The 17,209-nt window shown below is 38.9% G+C and overlaps 1 protein-coding gene across 1 annotated transcript in view; it reads right to left on the minus strand.

The window, feature by feature from the left end:
- Positions 1-17,209, minus strand: part of TUB (TUB bipartite transcription factor) — a 164,889-nt gene that overhangs the window by 83,507 nt on the left and 64,173 nt on the right. The window lies entirely within an intron of this gene.

A 17,209-nucleotide genomic window follows, 5' to 3' on the forward strand; every position in this document is an offset into this window, starting at 1 on the left:
TCCTGTGGATGGCACTCTGCTTTGTCTAGATGGCACATTGAGCTAACTGAATGACAGGGCAAGAGTTAAAGAGAAATCCTTGCCAGGTGGATGACTAAGGTGTTCAATTTGCTGTTTAACAAGCCTCAAGGCTGCCCTTGAGGTTCAGATCTGTTCATGGACATTTCTAATTATTTTCTGCAGTTCAGGAAAGACATGGCTTTTGCAGGTGCCAGTTTCCCCAGGTACTACTACAACAAAAACTAGGAAAAAATACCGCATGCAACAAATAACCCTTACATGCAATGATGATTTCTAGGTACTATCTGTAAAGAGAATTGTATTTCTCAAAAGCCATGCCTAATTAGTTTCAGATACCAGCCTGACTGATGGACAAGGTAGTCTGTTAGAAAAACAGTGCCTTAAAGGTTCAGCAAAGGATATATGAAACAGATGGAAAGCAGCAACCTAGATGCAAACCTAGCTCCTCCACTGCCAAACATGCCTGGCTGAGTACCATCTTCCTCATATAGTGTGCTACCTTTCCCATTATTCCTTTTGTGTCCTCTGTGTAAAATAAGTGTCCTACTAATACATTTTTTGATTGAGATGATGAATAATACAACACAACTATATCTAACAGTTGGAAACATCTGCATTTGCAACTGAAAGCCTTCTGGCAATCTGGGCAGAGAGCAAGACATCAAAGCAGGGCTCTGCTGAAAGGGAGTTGGGAGAACCTAAGCAAGCAGTAAAATAAGAAACTGATGTAAGCTGTTTCCTAAATGTACAGATTATTAACTTTTAAAAGTTTAATTTTCCTGTGATGGGGTAATTAATTACTTATAATTTAGCCCATGAAAAAAAATCAAGTAGTAAATGTATATACTGATTTGAAGAGGTGCACAGAGTATGTTTTATAGAGAGGGCTTTATCTATCTATATTCTGTTGTTCCTCTTTCTAGAGCCACTGTTGCTTCTGCAGTAGTAAACACATTCAGAGCTTGTGTGCTACAGATAGAAAGGTCTGTATGTTGTGTGGCTTAGAAGGTTTCCTGCATTTCATAGCTGCTGTGGTAGGCTTGGGATATGTATTGAACTAAATTCCTGTCTCATTTGCCTTTTTAGCTGACCTGAAAGAAGATAAATTTTAGAAAAAAGAGAAGTATAATAACACCATACATTTTCTTATTTGTGGACCCATCCTGGTTTTATGCTGTGGTGTAATACACATCGTAACTCACAGTTCCTAACCCATTCATAAGACATCTGAGAGACTAACTTGATCTTTGCATTTTAGGTCTTTTAAAACAGCAGAAGCTTGTTTGTTGTCTCTGGATCAGCTCAAGCATAGTGCAGAGAACACTCCTATCTGGCCTTTTAAATTTTATAACAGCACAAACAGGACAGATTTGGCATAAATGTGTAAGGATTCTGGCTTTTCTTTTATTGGCTTGGATATTTCTAATTTTAAACTCCAAAAGACAAGGAATAGGGATGTGTTTGTGCTGGCATAACTACAGAAGTAGTTGTGTTTAGATTTTTCCATTCCAATATTTCTAAAATCAAGCTATCGTATTTGAAGTAAAACCATGCCAAATAAAACTTATCTGCATTCATTACAAACCTAAAGTTCCTAACAAGGTGCACGAACTTTTCTGTATAAAGCTTAGATCAGTTGTGAAGGCATCTAGGATATTTTGTTTGTTTGTTTGTTTGTTTGTTTGTTTGTTTGTTTGTTTGTTTGTTTGTTTGTTTGTTTGTTTGTTTGAAAAATCAAACAGTGCAACTAAAGAGGACCAGATGCAAAAGCTGAGGTTTTGTATAATGAGCCGAAATTCAGCACATTCAGTGGATTTCTTCCTAAGCAGTGAGTCCTGGAACATGTTGAAACAAATTCAAAATTCAATCCAGGGATGATAGTAAGGGCATTAAAACTTTCACAAATCAAAAAGAAGAAAATGCTCACAAAAAGCAAATAAAATCAAAGCCCTGAATGGTAATTTTAGGCATAAATTTCAGTAACACCAAAGTCATACAGATATTCTGCTCAGTTTTGTGGGCTTTGGATGAGGCTTCTACCAAGTTGACTGTCCTTGTGTTTTAAGCAGAAAGAAGCCCAGGTTAAATCTTGTTTCCCTAGCAAGAAAAAAAAAAAAGGCATTATTTTTGATAGCCCCATTTCAACCATAACAAGAAAATTTTGTGGTAAAGGTGAACAATTTAGAGATGTAACTCTGGCAAGGGCACAAACTGGTATGTGAAAGATGTATTGCAGCCTTTACATAGCTCATCCTCTCCATCTTTCCATGAAAACTCACTTTTCCTTACTGTATTTCATCTATTCTCATTTCAATAAGTACATTTCTGTTTCTTTATTGTGAGGCTGTGAAGCATAAATACCAATCAGTAACACACTGAAATAAAATAAAATCTATTCTGCAATAACAGAATAGAGTTCCCTTGCCACCCTGAGTGATTTTTCACTTTAGTCACTTCAGTTTGAACTCGCCTAGTTCCACTGAGATTGTGTCTAATATTAGGTCTTTTACAATTAATATCAAGCTGACACCTACATCTAGATATTCCTATAAAATAAGTATGAGAAAATGTTAACAGTTGAGAAGTGAAGATTGTTAAGCTCACTTTGCCAGCACTAAAAACCAAATCTGGTACAGCACTGTCCTGTTGTTTGCCATTGGTGGCCTGCTTTCAACACCTGCTAAATAAGTTTGTAGTCAATCTGACAGCCGATCCCGTAACAACACTTAGCATGTCTCTCAAAATCTTGCACTGGATATATCCAATGCTCTGATTTCCCACTGTGGGTAATAAACCCTGTTAACTAAGGTGAAAACAAAGTCTCTTGCACAGAGACACAGTAAGTTACATGACTGCTGAACATAACGTCACTGAAACTTGAGTAAGAAACTTGTATAATCGTAATTAAAGCCTCTGTCATCTTTGGAATTGCTATCCCATTGAACATTTATCTAAATCCAGTGGGACTGCTAGTAATGGATTCTGCTGTATATACCCTTCAGACTTGCCTTTTTACTGCCCTCTAACATTGTTCCTACATCCTGATACCTAAAACAATTATTCATGAAGGATGGATTTTCCTATGATAGTGCTTAAATACAAAATTGTATAATCCTATCACGTTTCAGCATACTATTTCACATAGGTTTTGCTTTTAAAGGTTTATTTTCCCTTTGAAGGTTATTATTCCTGCACTGATGCTTTTTTAACTTTTCTGAACCATGCACACTATTTACATGTCACTCAAGGCAGTTAGAATACCAAATTTAAAAAGACATCTTTTCAGAAAGGTTCCCCTGCCCAAAGTACATGTCTCTCTCCTGTAAGAGAGGTCTAAATTCATAGCAAACCGAATGCCAGTTTACTGCCCATGAAAATTATGTCACTTTTTGTTTTTCACTTCAATCAAGGACAGTTTTCAGTTCTGACTACTTTTTTATTATTTTTTATTTTCCCCATGGAGTCACAGGGTGGATGGCAATGGAAGGCATGCCTAGAGATCATCTTGTCCAAACCCTCTGCCTAGAACCACACCAACTACAGCAGGTTTCTCAGAGCTGTGTTCAGGTAAGTTTTGATTACCTCCAAGAATGGAGACTCTGCAACTTCTCTGGACAACCTGTGCTGTTGTTTGACCAGCCTTACAGTCAAAAGGACCTGAGGACCCTGAGGTGTCCTTTCAGGAAAAAAGCAGGCTCTTCCAACTCAGACTGGGAGAGCCATGCTGAAATTCTCGTAAGCTGTTAGCAAATGGAAGCACGTCTTAGCCTGCTGAAAGGATAAACCCCAAACTGTTTCTTCATATTAAATAGTCTTTCCTTTGCAGCATGGTGAATAGGCAACTGTTCTTAATACTGCAAAACCTCAGGATTAATCTGAAGCAAAGTACATCCTTCATAGTTGTTCTGTAAAAGCATGCATAGGCATTACTTCCAGTTAACGGAAAACAAAAAAAAAAATCCATTGAAATTATAAATGTAAAACTGTCTACCCCAGCTGAGGATATAATTGTAAAGGTCATGCCTAGCTATTGGGGAGCTAAACAAAAACCCAACAAAATCCTGTCTAATCTCAGAGATGTTTCCAAGTCACAAATGTTTCAGATTCAGACATGACTTATCTGCCCTTAAAAGCCGTTAACTTCACCTGACGATGAGCCAGAAAATTGAAATGCTCCCAGCAGAACTTGTAAGTAGAACTAGAAATGCTTTGCCATAGGTGTTCATTTGGAACACCATGATAATGGCCTTCTCATTTTATAACCTCTAGATTTCTTCTTCCATCAAAGATGATTATTCAAAGAAGTCCGTTTATTTAAAAAAAAAAAAAAAAGCTTTGAAAGAATTAATGTTCCATTACACTTTAGCATAGAGTTGCAATCAAATTTAAATGAGGTTGAGTCCACTGTACATGGAAAAAAGATTTGAATGTTTTTGTTTGGACTTAAAGCACCTAGAAAAATAGGAAACTAGTTTTAGAACAGCTGAGCATTTTTGTAACTAGAAAACATTGTACAGTTTTCAAAGGCTTCAGATTATATTTAAGATTAAATAGTATCAAGTTATTTTCATTTGCTTGCTTTAAAATGGTCTAACTTCAAAAGAAGCAGTAATAAGTGTTTAAATTATTGTTTTTCTGCTCTGTTTCCAATAGAATGGGTTAAATATATTTGAGCTTGCAATGGAAACACCTGATTTTCCTTCAGAATTTATGGAACCTATTAGCCTGACTTACTGCAATCATCTGTACTTCTGCCCAATATGACGCTATTCTTAATATGACTGCTTTACATCATCTTTGTAATGCAATAAAATGCCACATTCACATTAGAGATGATAAACTCAGGCAAGAGCTAGATTATTTAGTTTGCCTACAGCTATATAGAAAGTCTCTATATGAGCTAGGAATTGATCAGTTGATCTTCACTGAAACATCCATCTGCAGCACACACAAATTATATTTTGGGTACCATGTGCCAAATGGTTTCCGAGTTCTCTGTATTTGCCAGTACAAGGACAGGATGAGAGTGCATTGCTTACTCAGTATTTCCCTGAATTACAATCTAATGCAACTGGTAATATTTTAAAATATACAGATACACTAAATCAGCTTAAACAGCTGGCTGAGAATTTCTGTTTGCAAGACCTATTAATGTTACTGATTTCACTACACCATTTTTTCACTTTCCCTCAGTAGATGACTAAGGCTGTGGCCAAACAGTTCGACATAAGGTAGATGTGAGACACTGGGTTCAATAACGTGGTCCAGCCTAAAAAGACTTTTTTTCTTTTTTCTTTTTTTTTTATGTTTTAGCACATTCTTATAAAATGTCTTAGTTCACTGTTTACCAGGTTCTCAGTGGTTTGGCTTTCAGCGTTTAACAAATACTTGCAGGTCACCTCACAGCTTCCACGGGAGAATGCCAGGGCAGTTTCTTTTTGACTGGTGACGAGGTAGCTCCCCATGTGGACACCTGGGCACTCCCTGCCTACAGCCTGGGGATCTCCGTGGGCTCATTGTGCAGCCCCTGTGCAGCCTAGCGCCCATCTCCAGCAAGTCTTCCCACCAGTGCTTCACACCTAGCCTTGCCGGGGCTACAGAGGCCCCCCAGGCACTCCAGATGCTCCTGTCTCACTGCATGTTTGCTAGCCCCTCAGAAAGGCAACACCTGAATGGTCTGGCGTGAAGCAGGTGAGGTCCCACCACCTCAGAGGGGAGGGCACCGGCAGCAGGCCAGACCCTGCTGGGCTGTAGCCCGCAGTGCAACACTTCATTCAGAGGAGAGAACCCAATGCTGAATTATTAACAGTTCTTCTGTGAGAACTCCATCAGCTGTATCTGGCAGGCCATGAGCACATTTCCCTCATCTTGTGGTTTGAGCAGAGTCCTCTCACCAGAAAGTACAAATAAAGCAGTTTTGCTTATTATTTTTTCTGTACAAAAAGCTGGAGGAACTATTGTTTGCAAAATATATTTCCTGGCAGATAGGAAGATAAGCTTTTAAAATTTCCCTTCTAGACAAAAAATGATAAGTATTTAAGCACCAACTAATTACTAAGCAAATCATATCCTTTCAAAGAGCTCTGTAAAGAAAGCACAAAGGATGCATTAAAATAAGACTTCCACTTAAAAAAATCAAAATATTCAAAGAGACATTTCTTGCATGGCAGAAGATAAGGTAAAGCAACCTTTCTTATGTAATTTGGGGATAAGAATTAAAAACAAAGGAAAAGAAATCAAATAGTTTACATCTCTGTAAGTAAATATTGTATAAAAATTACATGAATACAAAATTTTCTGAACCTGTTTTCACACAGGAAGATGACTGTATGAAATCTATCTTCTTTTTCTTCATTTTACTTTGCATAAACTAATCTTCTTTTTTGGCCTCTCAGACCCTTTACAGACAACATCTACTTTCTCCTAAATTACTGTTGGTAGATATATCAGGATGTTCTTCTCTCTAATACCCCACTCAGGAATTGCTACTTTTACTTCTTGGGATTTCTTCACACTTCCCTATCAATGACAGTTCCATGCTTCTTTTCTAAGCCAAATCCTGTTGCACCTTCCTTGCATTGATACCACATTTTCCTCTCTATCCTTCCAGTTGCATTCATGTGCCAAACACAGTTATTCAGGTCTGGATCATATTAACATTGGTAATAGAATTGTAACCACATCCACCAACACCACCCCCCCCACCCTTCAGGAGCAGCAAGTTATAAAGACAAACTGACTGACAGCAGGGATAATTCCAGATTCATGCAAAATGTATTACTTATGACTAAATCAAAAGGAGACTGAGATCAACACAACATTCCTTCAGTGAGCGTTAAATATATATATATATATATACACACACACAGTGGATGCTATGGAGAATGTGAAACTAGGCAGGTGATCTGAATTGGTAAAAGATATGATACATTCACTTAAGTAAATATTTTTGTGGAAGCTTAGTCACAGGCCTGGATTTGGCGAGAGAGAAAATGTAAAGGGCATGAGACGACTCAGGATGTCAGTCTGTTACTGCCTTGCTGCTGGTACCACCCATCATTCCCATTCCTGCATAAATGATGTGCCAGTGTCTCAGTTTACCTTTCTTCTTTTCATCGCTATGTCTCCTTTTCTTGAATTTAAAGAATCTATTAAGATTCTTCAGGCAAGATTGATGTTCAGGTCTTCAAGAAGGGATTTTTATTCTCTCTACAGTATTGCCCCACCTGTCCCTGGACAGCAGAGTTAATCTCTGAGGGTCAGCACACTTTGACTAGAAGATAAGCAAGAAGGAAACCTGAGACAGGGAAGAGCTGGGGGAAAAGGTATTACAGAATGGGAGTGGAGATTAAAAAAAAAAAACACAAAAAACCCACCAGATTTTCTGCATTTACTAAAAGTCTGTTCCAAAACTACTTTTTCCCAGAGAATACTAGTATGTTTAGATATGTTCTATATTCATATAATATACATATACTTTGTACCTCTAGCAGCCATAATGAAGCAATTGTGCATACTGGATATTTGGCACTGACTTGTTTCTGCTATACCTGCTTTGTGACTCTGCTCCCTCTCAGAGTCCTAACCATAACAACGCCCTTGAGAATCCACTCTACAAAAAGCACTGCCTCTTCCTCAGGAACTTCAGAAAAGTTTCCTAATTCTGACATTTACTGTGTATTGATCTTTGCCTACACTGTCATCCCTTACATTAGGGAGGTGGTAATGGAACAGCTTGTTTACAACCAGTGCTGTATTGTACTGTAGTATGAGGGAGATGTATTGAGACACACTGACTCAAAGACCTAGAGAAATTCCCTTGTGTGCCTCTTGGCATATTTTCCAATTTAACTCTCAAGCACACTCAGTTAACAATAAGACCCTGCCTTTATACAGAAATGTCAAAGCAAAACCAAGATTCAGTGAAGGAAATTAAGTCAAGGAGAAACAGAAAAAACAGAGCCAATGCAGAAAACACTGGAAAAGATCACTAAGGGCTAATAGGCAAATTGATGTGGAAATGGAGAGAACAAGACAGAGGGGAAAAAATATATATCAAATAAACCCAGACAATAGGAGTCTCAGGTCTAGAAGACACAGCTGGAGTTAATAGTCTACAGTCAGAGAAGCTACACACAAAAGGCCCGTATATCAGCAGGCTGGGGAAAAAAACCATCACCCTACAACAATGAAAATCCTCCAGAAACACCAAATATTGTAATAGGATACAGGAGTAAGTCAGTCAATTAGAAATGAGTCAACAGATGACATACACAAAGGTATGCAGCACCTGAAGTGGTACAGAAGCAGATGGTGGGTAGTGATAGTTTTCTCCTATTTACCAACTTCTTACCACTCGATGGCAATGAATTTTGTTGCACAAAATATGCCAGCCATACCATATGAGCAACACTTGAAAGGAAACATAACGCATGTTTTTCAGAATGGCAGATCTGACTTCAAATTGTCTTTTAAAAACAACTCAATCTGTAGAAAATTGTATTGTGGTGCTGACTTCTGCTGAAAGTACCCAGCCTTACAGAGCACTGTTCTTGGAGATTGTGTGTTTCCTTGCTGTTTGCCCTAGGTGTCAAATACTAGTTGAAGAGTTCTTGTTTTATCCTTTACTACTCACTTTGTATGCAGACACTTTAAAAGACCTAAATGTATTATTACATTGAGATAAGATATTGTAGGGCAGTCCGTGGCTCAGATGCAAATTATGTTCTGGAAGGAAATAACTGGCAATAAATAAACATCTCCAGAAGTCCACTGGAATTGGCGGAAATATTTATGCACATTTATTCTATAGTCAGCCTAATATCATCAAAGTAGGGATTCTGAGAGGAAGAAAACACAATTATACTAGTCAGCCTCAAGATGTATTCTATCAAGCTCTCCTAATGTCAATAAGTGCCAGCTTTCCTCAATACAATTTTTAATTATGTGCAATTAAATCTAACTCTGGATATTTAGAGAAAATTGTTCATTAATTGAAATATTTGGAAGAATCAATGAATATAATTTCCTTTAAAATGAAACCTTTGACTTAACCGTAAATCAGAAAAGAATACTGAAAACTTTTTAGGTTTTCTTACTGGCATCCTTCACTGTGCACTGGAGAGACTATAGGGTGGCAGTAAAACACGAGGGTGCCTCTGTGCATGTTGCCCCTACCCAGAGGTAAGTCTACTTTCCTCCTTTAATATAGCAGTTGTAAAAAATATTAAGTAGTATGAGTAGGCCTACCTGCTTACATGACACAGGCACACATTTACCAAACATAAAATGGAGACTCTGGGCTCTTTGAACACCTACCCACCAATGATTTGTGTCACTGCATATAAATTATTTTCATTTCCCCACTGACATGAAATGAATTCTAAGCAGGTACAAAGGGAGTTGTGCCTCTGTTCCAATTGCAATCTCAAGGGAAGAATTGATTAAATATATTTATCTTGAAAAATGTCAGGTTTCCAGCATCATAAGTTTATTTCAAGATCCTCAAGTTACGTTTCCTATCTTGTGATCAGCTGCATCCCTGAAGCAATCTATCATGCCTTTATTAAAAAAAAAATATTTCATGAACAGAGTTAGTGTTATTAACACCTGTAGCCCCTGAACAACAAGAGCACTCTGGGCATCAAAGCAAAGGATCAAAAGAGGCAGCAAACTAGAAAACTGCAATTTAACAAGAGCACATGAAATTAAATTTCAACTGAATGAAATTCTCAGTCCAGGGCCTGATTACCTGATCTTGAACAAGTCACTTCACCCTTAGGTCTCTCTTTCCTCGTGCGATGTTTACAGTGTAAACATGCAAGGCAGTCAGTGTGATGCAGGACAGGCCCCAGATGTATTTGTCTGCTCTAGCAGTGCCATTATCTGGATGAGGAGCTCTGCCAAAAAAATAGAAAGCAAACATGGAAAAAAAAATCTAAATCAGTTTACACTAAGCTGAATTTGTAAGCCTCATAATTTAAGTAATTTAAAATCTAAGATTTTTAAGAAGGCCAGGTCACTTAAGTGCCTATGAGTGCTCAGTCTTGAGGTACTAAACATACTGTTCCCCATCACAGGAACATTTCTTACTTAACCATCCAGTCCTCATGGGCATGAGGAATTTCTCTCACTGCCTCATAATAAGCACCTTCAGCAGAGAAGTTTAAGAAAATAGAGCACAGAGATCTAATCGAAAGTTTTATGCCCTAAATGAGAGTCAGTTGAATCAATTTACAACAGACTGCACACTCTGAGTTGGAAGAATGAAACTTACTTTGTTAAACCAAAGGGCATACAGTGATTTTAATCATATTCCCCAACAACAGCCAGGCTGCTGATTGTTACATAGTTTACCAGCACTGGAAACACCAGAGTTCAGAGGTTATTCCAGAACATATCCAGTTGGAAGTGGCAACTCTATTAAAAAGCCTTGCAAAATTCCAGCAGCAGCTGCTGAGCACGTTGGGCTGAAGACAAGCTAGGGTTTAGGCTCCTTCCAAACTTCTTTTCAGCAACATATATGCTGGTGAAAGATTAATGCGTGCAATCCTCCATAGCAGTGTATATAAATTACAGGTTATGTGCTCAAAAGAATAGAGAAAACAAAGATGGAGATATAATTTCTACAGATTTGAAAGTCTATTTTACTGACAACACTTCTGATAATCTATAACTTCACTAACTCATCTTAAAAGAATAATAATCCCCTCTTGTGCCATTATATAAAGGCACATGGAAGCTATATGGCTCCCCAATTCCTCACATTTCTCCAGAAGAAAGATTGGTACTTTAGCCTGATCTCTGCCATGAGTAAAAGCTGTCCTTAATGGTAGTAAAAGTGGAAAGTACAGAGGGAACAAAACCTTTCCTTTACAAAATGTTTCCTACCCCAAATGTCTTAGGGTACCTGAAGGAAGAGACCTGCCAGGCCTAACTAATGCGTGAGGAGCTGTATTGCCTGGACAGTTGGCTATCTTAGTGGTTTCACCTACTTCCCTCCTTATTGCAACATATCTGTCATTGGCTGAAACATTGGCAAAGATGTATCTGGAGATACAGAGGGGCAAGGGCTAGGTGAACTCTCACAAATTGTATTTGCATCATCAGATGATAATTCCATGTGGCTACTACTCAACCTCCATCACCCTGCATCCAGAGCTAATGCCACGTACTTTCGTGCAGTCCATTCTCATCTTGCATTTAAAACTGATATTTTTCAACAAAGTATTTCCCCATTATACATTCAAAGGGAAAGAGAAAGAGCAGACTGACTTTTGCACAGGCAGAGATGTTCCAGGGCAAGATCATAATTTATTTATTGGTTTAAGTCTGAATAGCTTCATCTGAACTAATAACTCTCCTAAGTTTGTTCCGTGTGTGATTTACTCTGGCAGACAAATTGATAAGTGCAAAGAGATGGATATAGCAGGCAAAATCTTTTCCATTTCAGTTCCAAAGGAATATAGCTGCTGCATGGTAGCAAAACATTTAATAAGAGAATAAAAGTTCAAAGCTAAACAATTGAAAACTTGGTTGGGTAAAATCAGTTCTTTTGCTAACCAGCTCTTGTGAAGTGTTTTATGAAAAATACAGAGCCAGGCTCAGTTCCTGGATAAAACCTGTAATTATTTTATAAAGACATACAGTAATTGAGGATGATTCAGAGATAGCTGAAGAAATAGCAGCTGTATCAGTCTTCAGGGAAACAGTTCACAGAACTACACTTTTAAAGACTCCTCAAGGGCAACTGCTAGCTATAGTCCATCTGTTCATAAAAATCAAAATGAGAAAAAAAATCAATTATGATTTAAATTTAAATCAGATTTCAAGCCCAAGGCTTTTAAATTTCTTTGTCTAAGATTGCAGACACATAGGCTTTGGATTTAAGACCTGCGTGATCTGTTTGAAAGAATGGCTGGCAGGTCACACCAGTTCAGGTCTCTCTGTTAGGCCAAATTTGTGAATGTTACTGAATTTTCCTCCTTTTACTCCCAGTCAAAATTATATCCTAAACTTCAGTTTCCACAGCCTGGCCAGCATAGCAGCCCACAGCTCTCCAAGAAGGTAGTGTGCTGTTCTGGCTGTCTGCCAAGGCAAGATCCTGCCTGTAGGGACAGAGTGGTGGCTCTCTGACTGCATCTCTGTCCCTTTACATTTCAGAAGCAGAGGGCCCTGAAAATCAGGTTCCACATTCCTAGCTCAGATCTATGAACTGTAGGAAGAAATTGGATGAAAAGATAATGACAGAAGTGAAACTGAGGTCATATCAAGTATTTTTTAAATGAACAGATTGGTTCAACATATTAAGGCAGTGCACATAGATATTAGTTGGAAGCAGAACTCATAAAGACAAATTGATGGGTATTCTCACATGCAAGGGATGCAACTTGGGAATTAATAGAATTGAATTTGCTGTGGCAGCATAAACATCAAATTACTTTTTTTGCTGGGAGAACTGCAATCCTAAGAGCTAATACCATAGCAAGACCTCTTCAGGGTTTTTAATTGCGTTGGCAATGTGAGGTCAGGGACTTGTTCTTTTGTGAGATCAACTTCATGTTATTAATCTGCAGAGAAAGATCTGCATTCAGATGGATTTATCAACATTGTCTATGTTATTTGAAATACATACTACAAACCCTGTGGAAGTAGGGAAAATACTGTATGTAACGATAAAAACTGCAAATCAAACTCTGAATTTCCAAAGGGACTAGCAGAGCTTCACTGACTTGGAGTGAGCAATGAAGATTTACATCAGCTGAGCACTTGGTCCATTATTTCTGTAATACTATGTAAATCATCATAAAACATGACAGATGCAGTATTAATGATGAGCTGCTAAAACTTAACCAGGGTCTCCCTCAAACTTTGCTGCTTCAATCAGGGCTATATATGACACTTCTGGAATAAACTGCTTTTTCATTCCAAATCCATCAAATTTTATATTTTGCCTCTCCTTGAAGTGATGGATTTTTGGCTGGGATGAACTTTATAGTCATGTCTTTGCTGGTCCTGGGCTGGAGTTCACTTTCAGAGTACAGCCGCCTTCTGCTTCTGAGGATGCATGGAATTTGTGTGAGAGTCAGCTAATCTGATGGGCAAACAAGTTCTCTTTCACTGAGCCTGGAGGGTGAACAAGCTGACACTGGATAAGGGTGAAGGGGAAATCCAGAATAATGAAGAAGGAAACTCCCAGAACCAGCTTTCTTACCCTTCACCCTCCAGGCAGGGAGAAGGGTGTACAGACAGCACAAGAAAGGTGCTTTCACACACTTCAGCAAACTGCAGCTCTGCCCACAGTACTGCTAAATAAAGGATGGACACCTATCAGTGCAGGAAGAAACACAGCACCTGCTTTTGCAAGGAGATGCTGTTTAAGCAGGCACCAGTCATCATAGGAAGTAAAAAAAGAAAATAATGCACTAAGTGCTTCTTAATGCTTTGCAGCAGAACTGCAGCATATCCCTCCCAACACAGCAGATGTCTCTCATTCTCCCACTGCTCTCCATGAAGTCAGACAAGGTATTTGGAGGGTGTGTGGTGAAACTGTCCTTTGGGGCAGACCTGCAGCTTTCCATGTGCTTATATGAAGGCATGTGTGGGAAGCAAGAGAATATTTAGGCTGCCCTCCAGCCTCTTGAAGAAGCAGCCCATCCCATCTCACTGCATTGCTTAGCCACAGCCTGTTCAAGACATTGGGCCTGCAGGTGGCTCAGTGTACTATCATGCAGAAGTGGTTACCTTTTTCAGAGAAGCTTGGGAGGCCCTGTGAAAGTGGCACCTGCACTGAGGATCCCTTGCATCCAGAAATCATGCCACGCTTCTCCCATGCTGCAGCACTGGCTTTAAAAAAATCATACGCTTCCCAAATAAATTGAGGCCATTTTGAACTGCCTCTTGGCTTTTAGCTTTAGGATTATGGTTTTCACATTTTCTCTACAACAGGGAGTGCTGGAAGTATTTTCCCTGTAAATGCACAGGCTTAAGAGATCACAAGGACTGAGACTTTAGGCTGCACCTCACGAGAGTCTCAGTGTGCTACAAAAGCAGGCAGTAATGTTAAGCAGACATGTAAGAAGTTCAGCTGATTTCAGTGAAAGAGTTCAGTATGAAGCAGTGACTGTGCAAATGTCACTATGAAATAGTACACGATATAGCCATGTGTATGCAGCATTAGCATATTAATTCTGTTGCAGACAACAGTACTAATATGGTCTTGAGTCATTTACTGATCACTAAATGATTAACTTTTACCACAAATATACTTTTCATTAATCATTTTTTCCATGACAATTGAAAGTGCATCAGACCACAAACCATCAATACAACAACTTTTTCCAGTACTTTGCATTTTCTTATGAGATGAACTAGATAAATTAACTAGTCTTTTCTCAGCTGAAGTATTCATCATTTGGGTGAATAATTGTCATTTATATCAGTAGCGTTCTCCATTCTAATAGTTTATGTGAAAAAGAAAATCGAAATTAAAAACATGGCACTCTTGAGCTGAAAGATGCTGACTCAACAGCACTTTTATAGATGAGAATTTCCCCAAAGAAATGGAGAAAAATAGGGGATAGGGAAGAAAAAACCTGCACATCATAAGGCCAAATCCTGGCCCACAATAAAGCTTTTCTAGGAAAATGTTGGTGATGAAGAGCTGATACAGGAGCACCTTGCAATTCTAAGAATGACATTACTTCAGATTCACACCAATGCCAGCATCTGAGGGTGGTTTAGCATTCTGCCTCCAATACGAAAGCTAAGCCACCTATTCAGACCTAGTCACATGCAGCCCATTTGATAAAAGGCTGCCTTTGCTGTCATCCCCAGCGTCTCCAAGATGTACAAAGCTACACCAAAGACTAAACAGCCCTGAAAGCTTCCTGCCACTTGTTGCAAGGTTTTAGGCTTTTGCTGCAATAGGCAAGCAGATCCTGTAGCAGCTATACCTATGCCTTCCCAAATTGACATGCTGTCTTTCTCCTCCAGCACAAAATGGAAATTTCACAAGTAACTCAGAGAAACGAAGCTTCTCCCACAAACTGTTTCCTTAGAGGACAACAGCATTGCTAGAAATTGTTGCTAGTGTGACTTGACCTACAAAGAACCTAAATGGTTACAGATGGAGCAGACTTTGCATTTTCATTTTATTTCTCTTACAAATTTGTAAAAGAAATATTAATAGCACACTAATGGTAGCAATTACTATAATGAATGTAACAGCTGGTACCAGCAGCTGCGTATATGTTTCAGTTTTATACTTTCCATGTATGGCATGAGGTGGCTCTGAGCAGTTGCAATCACTGTCTCTCACTTTTCCTTTCTGAGGATCCTATTTTCAGCAAGTCAGTGCTTGTGGCAAAAAGTTGGAGAGCTACTTTTGTAAATATGTCACCTCTCAGGAGGTTACTCACAGCTCTAAGAAATAGGTAACATGTTCAAAGTATGATCAGTCTCTCAACCTACTCTGGTCCTCTTGATAAGTATGGTTTTGCAACCAAAGAGTGTATCTTTCAAGGTGCATCAAGCAGTTTGCTCCTCCTCTTCCTAGAAAGAAAATTGAGTGGAAAGGCTCCTGCAGTAGAACTATGAAGCAAGAAACAATTCTGCTCCCTTGGAAACAATTACAAACAAAATGCATGTCTGGGCTCCCAGGCTTGACACCTGCCTGGCTCTGCCTCTGAAGAGACCTCATGAGAGTAAATGAAACAGAAATGAAGCACAGACACTAAGAAAGGGCAGAAAGGAAATAAGAAAATTGTTCTGGCCCATCTTCACTCAGATTAAAGCCAGAATTTTAATTGGGAGTGAACTAGGCTCCTGCTCTGCAGGACATGGGCATCTAGCAGCCATTAGACTGATAGGTTTTAGTCGACCCCATATGATTATGCCAGCCTTCCCAAAGGCAATTCACTTCAGGGCTTTACCTCCAAATTCCCAAATGCTGCCAAATTTGTCATTCAGCCTTCCTGTTTTAAACTCAGAATTCAAGACTAGTCAAATGCTTTGCTGCATTCATATGCTTTTCATGCTAACACAGCCTAAGTGCTAAGGAGCCTGAGGCACTTCCAAGCTTCAGTAAAAGCATGCTGGAACTGAACTGAATGCAGGAAACAAAGGAAGCATGAAAGGCAGTGGGTACTTCTGGTATTCACTTTACATGGTGTAAAAACTTGAAAGGCTACTATACCTCTGCCTGTCATCTGTTCACCTACTGAGCATTCAAGGAAAATATTCATTGAATCAGAATTCTTTCCAGCCATATCTGATAAGAAATTTTAGATTCCTTTTGAACCAGGCCTCAGCCTGTTACCCAATCAATCAACTAAAATACTACAGAAGTACTTTGTTTCTCCTGAAGAGCTACATGTTCTAAAATTACCTCAAATCTTTCTCATAACAAAATGCTTCCAGAATTCACCAAATTCCCAAGCTTAAGTCCACATCTGTTACCACATTTGGAATCCCCCTCTTAGAAACTTGAGTCAAAGCCAACTTTCATGGCCCTGTCGTCTAAACTAACAGTACTGGTTACCCCATGCTCTTATCTTTAAGATCTATTCCAGCTTACACTGCCGTTATGAAATGTAATGACTGCATTTTTTAAAACCCTCTCTGTCAAATGCTTAGGGTGTGAACAAAACACAGGTTTTACTTTTAAACTTTATGTGCATTCAGCAGGACATTATGCAGCAATCCTCTGTCAAAAGATGGAAAAGTGAGTGTAAGGCAGAGAGTGGAGAGAATATACCAAGGTCGTTGTTGAAGGGAAATTAATTTCCTAGAAGCAACAGAAGACCATATACAGTTTTTCCATGCTAAAGTACAGCTTTAGGATCTTTACTGTTCTGACATTGCTAGAATGCAAATCTCAAAGTACAAGGCTTAGAGAAAAACAAAGGCAAGTAGTGTATCTTTAAGGTCTGCAAAAAACAAAGGGACAACTTAAAGGCAATCTGTCAGTGTAATAGCAAAACAGGCACAGTTGCTGACTTCAGCGAGGAAGCAGACAGCTGCTGTTTGAACAAACTAGAAGCTCTGAAGAATTGCTGGCAGCTGTGTTAGAAGGACATTAAAATAATAAAATCCTGTGGTCACAAGGGCAAGCATTGCAGATACAGGTGAGTCATAGACTATTTCAGAACACAGGTTTTTGAACTTCACAGCTATAAGGGACACCTAC

This window comes from Falco biarmicus, chromosome 10, assembly GCF_023638135.1.
Source record: "Falco biarmicus isolate bFalBia1 chromosome 10, bFalBia1.pri, whole genome shotgun sequence".
Lineage (NCBI taxonomy): Eukaryota > Metazoa > Chordata > Aves > Falconiformes > Falconidae > Falco > Falco biarmicus.